Raw genomic sequence first — 7095 nt, forward strand, 5'->3', positions numbered from 1 at the left:
AATAAAAATGGAATTTCACGTGCTTTCTTGATCAATAATCATCAGAAAATGCGTTAGGGAGTCATACGATTTAGAAACGTATCACATTTTGATGATAAACTATTTTATTTATTGGATTTTAACCAATACACATTTTTTCAACTCTCTTGACATCGAGCATATGGTTCACTCTGACTGCACACTATTATCGATTTTTGCAGTACAATCAAAAGAAAATTCTGCTATAACTCTCGTTAACTGTAACATTGAGAAAATAGGGTGAATGTTCCAAGTAGCTTAAGAAATTTTTAATCAAATGCCCTAAAAATCTAATTTTCGACAATTTTGTTACTTGGTCCCCTCTGACTTAACGCCGACCAAATGACCACTAGGCCGTCCCTTATTTTGCAAAAATAGGAAATGTTATAAGTTCGTTAGTAGCAAATGATCGTTTCAGCTAAAAAATGATCGTGTCAAAATTTGATATTCGTATCTCAAGGCTAAGTGGTCCCTCAAGGGGCCTAAAGTTGTCAAAAATTGTATGGGACCAAAAAATCATGAATTTTTTTTTCGACGAAAAATACGCTATTCTACTAAAACCGGTGATTTTAGGACCCTAAAGGGCCAAAAATGTGCTTAGTTTTGCGATATCTCTACTCGTTTCCGAGATATTGACAAAAAAAACCGAAAAATCAGCATTTTTGACCATTTTTTTAGATTCCGAAGGAAACCTACCCTATTTTGTTCAATAACTCAAAAACGAGTAGAGATATCGCAATTCTAAGCACATTTTTGGCCCTTAAGGGTCCTAAAATCACCGGTTTTAGTAGAATAGCATATTTTTTCGTCGAAAAAAAAAATCATGATTTTTTGGTCCCATACAATTTTTGACAACTTTAGGCCCCTTGAGGGACCACTTAGCCTTGAGATACGGACTTCAAATTTTGACACGATCATTTTTTAGCTGAAACGATCATTTGCCACTAACGAACTTATCTCTCTCTTCTTGGCGTAACGTCCTCACTGGGACAAAGCCTGCTTCTCAGCTTAGTGTTCTATGAGCACTTCCACAGTTATTAACTGAGAGCTTCCTCTGCCAATGACCATTTTGCATGTGTATATCGTGTGGCAGGCACGAAGATACTCTATGCCCAAGGAAGTCAAGGAAATTTCCTTTACGAAAAGATCCTGGACCGACCGGGAATCGAACCCGTCACCCTCAGCATGGTCATGCTGAATACCCGTGCGTTTACCGCCTCGGCTATATGGGCCCTCAACGAACTTATAACATTTCCAATTTTTGCAAAATAAGGGACGGCCTAGTGGTCATTTGGTCGGCGTTAAGTCAGAGGGGACCAAGTAACAAAATTGTCGAAAATTAGATTTTTAGGGCATTTGATTAAAAATTTCTTAAGCTACTTGGAACATTCACCCTATTTTCTCAATGTTACAGTTAACGAGAGTTATAGCAGAATTTTCTTTTGATTGTACTGCAAAAATCGATAATAGTGTGCAGTCAGAGTGAACCATATGCTCGATGTCAAGAGAGTTGAAAAAATGTGTATTGGTTAAAATCCAATAAATAAAATAGTTTATCATCAAAATGTGATACGTTTCTAAATCGTATGACTCCCGGGGGGGGTGAAAAGTCCCAAAAAAATGACCACGTGGTTTATGGACAGCCCCTTAGCAAGAAAATAGTCTCAGACCACATTAGAGGCTACCGAAAGTGATGCAAAACCAGCATTGGGTGCTTCCTAGGGTGCTTCGCAGGAACTACAAAAATGAACAAAGTCAATGCAAGCGATAAATATGTGTAAGAGAACAAAATCTTGACTGAACTAAGGCCACATACATACAGACGTCTTACTCTACTCACTCTCTATTGGAGAGTGAGTAGCAGTGCTGCAATTTTTCGACAGGCCTTTATGATAGCGATATTTTGCTTTTTTCATTTTCTTCGTTTTGTTTTTCCTGTCAATGTTGCTTTCCGATCAGCAACACGGGAGCGAAATGAAATAGGTACTCACACTCACATGCAGCGTGCTGAAAGCGAGAGCTGACCGGGCTAAATTTCCATTCAATTTTCTGTATTTGAGTGTTTTCACCCTGACACTGATATTTTGCAGGACTGCTCTCCATCGTCCTTGTTTTCAACGGTTGAATCAAATATTAATCGTTTTTGCTCGTTTGACGTCTACTCAGGCCCGGATTAAGGATTGTGGGGGCCCGGGGCCCGAGCGAATGTGGAGGCCCCTCGGAGAGATGACCAAAAATGTTTTTCCTTATTTTCGAACAGTACTTGAGCAATATGAGAAAAATAATGCTGATGTTAGCAACCAAAAAAGTTTTTGTGGGGGCCCCTAAAATGTGGGGGCCCGGGGCCCGGGCCCCCCTGGCCCCCCCTTAGATCCGGCCCTGCGTCTACTCACTACCAACATCAAGCCAGCAGCGGCTTGTGAAACGCAACCTGATTAGCATTTGGCGATTATTTTTTTGTAACGATGAATATAATAGCAATATGTTACAAATGATATGTCTTTTTTTTCTGTACTAAAACAATCTCATCAAATCACTGAGGTGTTAAAATATACAGTAGGATAGGTCAACGTTACATGAGAAAATGAAAATTATCGCATCAAAGCTTTTTCAACCCTCTTTTGCGTCTAAAACTACTGGGATTTTTTTATGGGATTTAGATGGGCAATTTCACTTGCTTGCATTTTTTGTCAAATTTTACATGAATTTTGAAACCTATGATAATAAAATATAGCCTAAAGTGTGAAGAAAAAACTATGTCGAAGACCGTAAAGTCATCTGTGATTGTGAAAGACGTTATATCCTAGCTTGTAATAATCGTCTTGATGTTGATCGGTCTTCAGTGATAGTGAAGGTGCTCAAGCAGTCAACTGAAAACTCTGATATTATTCAGCTCTGTCTTACGTTTAACGTAACGTCGGAATATGTTCAATTATTAAGTTTCCCAATTTTATTAAAATTATTGCTTTTCTAAATAAGGTATTCTCAGGATTCAGGAACAGCTCGCATTACTTCGACGGAAATACCATGCTTCGGAATGATGGCCCATGCACAGAAACTAGCTAAACAAAGCAATAGTCGAACATTCCAAAAACAGGGACCGAATTCTAGACCGCCCGATAGGTAGGAGATTGTCCGCATCACGACGGTTTCAAACCGAACGGACTCAATAAATACCAAAACTTCCGTGTGACATTTTAAAGTTAATCAAGGCCATCTTGACTAGGAAACCTTGACCGATTGAACCCTTGAAAAGTCCCCATACGGACCGAAACGTCGGAAAAAATCATTAACTAGTGTTTCCGTTTCCCCCAAAAGGCTGAAGCCAACATTGTGAAGCAAAATTATCCCAGTCGTATCCCAACCAAGGAAAGATCATGAGTACATGTTCGACGAGAAAGGCACTATCACCACTAGGTGGATTAATCTGGGTTTTTACTTTTTCTATTGTTTGAAGTATAGAAAGTACAAGGAAAAATAATATGGAACGAGCTCACCAGTATATTATCGAGCGAATAATTTCAATTATTCGCAAAAAAAAAACTTCAGCTGCTGATGAAATGACTAACACTGTGCGAAGGCAACCATTGCATTGCCGTCAATTCCTCGGGAGAAAACTTTAACGACATCCAGCCCAGGCGCACAGTCACACACTCCCCCAAAAGTCGATGCAAGTTTTCGTGCACGAGTCGAATCACATCTAGATTCGCCCGCCCAACTCGCTCGTTCGACGGAAGTAGGTCGACCAAGTTTCAACGAAAATCCATTTACAAAGTTAGACGGACGGAGGAAACTCATCAAATTTTCTCCGGTGGAGATTCATCAATCCGAAAAACTGGCTACACTGCCCCGTATCACGCAACCAAGCCATCAACTAGGCAAATTGAAATGTTTGTCGGAAATGGTGGAGTTCCCTTTCCTGGCGAAGAAACACTTCCAAATCCGATACATCGGGTGTAGGTATCGAATTGAAACGCCCCCTCGCGGGGTCTTGAGGAAGTAGAACAACAGCAGCCAGCTCAACGAATGCTCGAAGCCAATGGAGCAACTTTTAGCTTATTAGGAAGTTTTGCTGCATGCCATTGGAGAAAACGAGCAATCGAGCAAACTCGGAACCAGATTCTCGGTACCGATCCGAACCATTTGAAAATGTAATACATTTTGTGTATGTGAGGGATATTGTACGAAGTCACAAACCAAAACTTCTTGGTAACAAATGTGCTACTTGGAAGTTCTCAATTCTGGAACTGCATGTGCAATTTCGTTTCGATTTGGTTGAGCAAGAATGACTGAGTGACGTGACCAAGGATCGTTTGCCTGCTGGAATAACGCCGGTCGATGAACCGGAAAGAGTTTATTATACACCTTCACGGTTGTTTTCGAATGTATTTGATTCGTTCAAATTCGTAACCCATTTAATTTAGCTGGAAATGCCAACGATTTACTTTCGATCGTAAACAATGAATGATGATGATAACTTATTTTAGATTAACTGAAATATCTACTTACATATGCATACATATAAGATTAAATCGAAGTTAATTAGAACATGTGTAATAATAATACAGGAAACGAATAAGTCACATTAAACCAGCAAGTGAGGATAATCATACAGACGGGAAAGCCAGATGAGGCTACCCAATGAGACATTAAGATGCGTCAACCAAACAAAACAGCCTGACTAGACATGCAAATTAACGACGAAATGACGAAAAAGTATATTGGAACAGTCAGATAAAAACAACCAGACTTGACAGTCAAACGAGAGAGCCAGACGAGACCGACAGATGAGACAGTCGGAAGAAACAGTCCAATGAGACAACAAGACGAGACATTTAGACAAAAAACCTGACGATACAGGCAGACGAGACTGCTAGACGTTACTGCAAGATAGGACAGCCTGAAGAGGTTACCTGATAAGACGGCCAGGTGAGACAGCCTGGCAAGACATCAAAACGAAGCAATCAGATGAGACAGACAGACAAGACAGTCAGTTGAGACAGCCAGGTGACAAAGCCCTACGAAACAGGTACATGAGACAGCCCGAAGAGACAGTCCGATGAGACAGCCAGAAAAGAAAGTCAGACAGCAAATCTATACGGAACATGCATATGAAACAGCCAGATGAGACAGTCAGATAAGACAACCAGAAGAGCCAGTCAAATGAGACATTTAGTTGAGTTAACTGAGCAAGACAGCTAGACGAGACAGCTAGAGGAGATTGCTTGACGAGACATCAAACGAAGTAATTGGATGAGATAGACAGACGAGAAAAGCAGACGAACTAGTCAGACCGCTAGACAACAAAGCCACACGCAACAGGCACATGAGACAGCCTGACGAGACAGTCAGATGACACAATCAGATGAGATAGCCAGAAGAGATAGACAATGAGACAGCTAAACGATTCGGGTAGACGGGATAGTTCTTCTTCTTCTTAATGGCTCGATGTTCGCATTGGAACTTGGCCTGCCTCTCTTCAACTTAGTGTTTTCAGAGAACTTCACAGTAATTAATTGAAGGGCTTTCTTTGCCTGCCATTGCATGAATTTGTACCTTGGGCATCGTTCACAAATTTCGAAACGCTATAGGGGGGGAGGGGGTGGCCTTGTGTGGCAAGTAGAATGATACACTATGCCCAGGGAGCCGAGAAAAATTTCCCGACCGGAACGGGAATCGAATCCGCCGTCTCCGGATTGGCGATCCCGAGCCTTAACCACTAGGCTAACTGTAGACTCCAAGACGGGACAGTCTGGCAGTCAAACTGAACAGCCTGATGAGACAGGCAGGTGAGACTTCCAAACGAAGCAGTCAGATAAAACAGACAGACGAAAAAGACAGGCATCTGTAGTACGTAGATGCTATCGACTGCTTCGAATTCACAGGGGATTTTTCGGCTTTCAGTCTGTTAAGCGATTGAAACGAAAATATCTTTCTTAAGCCCGACGTTTCAATGGGCTATGCCATCTTTTTCAAGGGTTCTGTCAAGGTCAATTGGCTTAGTTACATGAAGATACAAGAACATACAAAAAACTACAGTCTTACAAGAACATTTTTCGTTTTTCGTCTAGAGGTTCAATCTTTGCGTGGAAACTTGTCAACATATTATGGTTCATCAATTTCCTAAAATATCACAATCAAAATCACGATTTAACAATTTGAACTAGGGTATCGCGCCACTTGGGCGGTGGCTTCTATATTCGTCTGTTTTCCACTATAACTCAGTCAATTTTTAACCAATTGACTTGAAATGTTGTACACGGGTAGATACTATACCTATCTCACTGCATATCAAAAATTGTGTCAATTGATTCAAATTACACTGAGTTATAGCGGAAAACAGACGAAAATAGCTTGTCCAGTTTGTTGAATGAAATGGACGAAAACAACAACAACGACAACGAGAATTACAACAGCTATGAACTCGGCTGCCTAAAAGAGAGAACGGCTCTCTTGCTGCATTCGGCCGACAACAACCATCACTTTGCCCTAGATAGAACAGAGATACTCGACAGTCACCGACGGTACTCTGCTCTCCCTATCTTGGAGGTTTGCCACATCGTAAACACGGACGAGACGGTAAACAAACGAAGTGATTGCGACGGTCTTAGTAATATTAATGCAGGAATTTTACACACACTCAAAACCAAAACAAACCGCACAGATACACAGACAATAGATAACCAGACAAACCTGAATGACAATGACACACAATAGCTTATTTGACATAACTTGCATACAACAATTAATTTCCTCCATAACTTTCATAGAATGACTACAAAATGATCGTTTAAATGTACATAGTTTTACGACGAAGAAAGATAGTGTAGTCCAGTGTCCAGTTTTCGTTCCTTCTTTCGTGTAGTAAATCCAATAGTTAGTAACTGTTTTTGTCTGTTTTATGTAGTTCAAATTGTTAAATCGTGATTTTGATTGTGATATTTTAGGAAATTGATGAACCATAATATGTTGACAAGTTTTCACGCAAAGATTGAACCTCCAGACGAAAAACGATAAATGTTCTTGTAAGACTGTAGTTTTTTGTATGTTCTTGTATCTTCATGTAACTAAGCCAAT

Source organism: Aedes albopictus, chromosome 3, assembly GCF_035046485.1.
Source record: "Aedes albopictus strain Foshan chromosome 3, AalbF5, whole genome shotgun sequence".
Taxonomy (NCBI): Eukaryota; Metazoa; Arthropoda; class Insecta; order Diptera; family Culicidae; genus Aedes; species Aedes albopictus.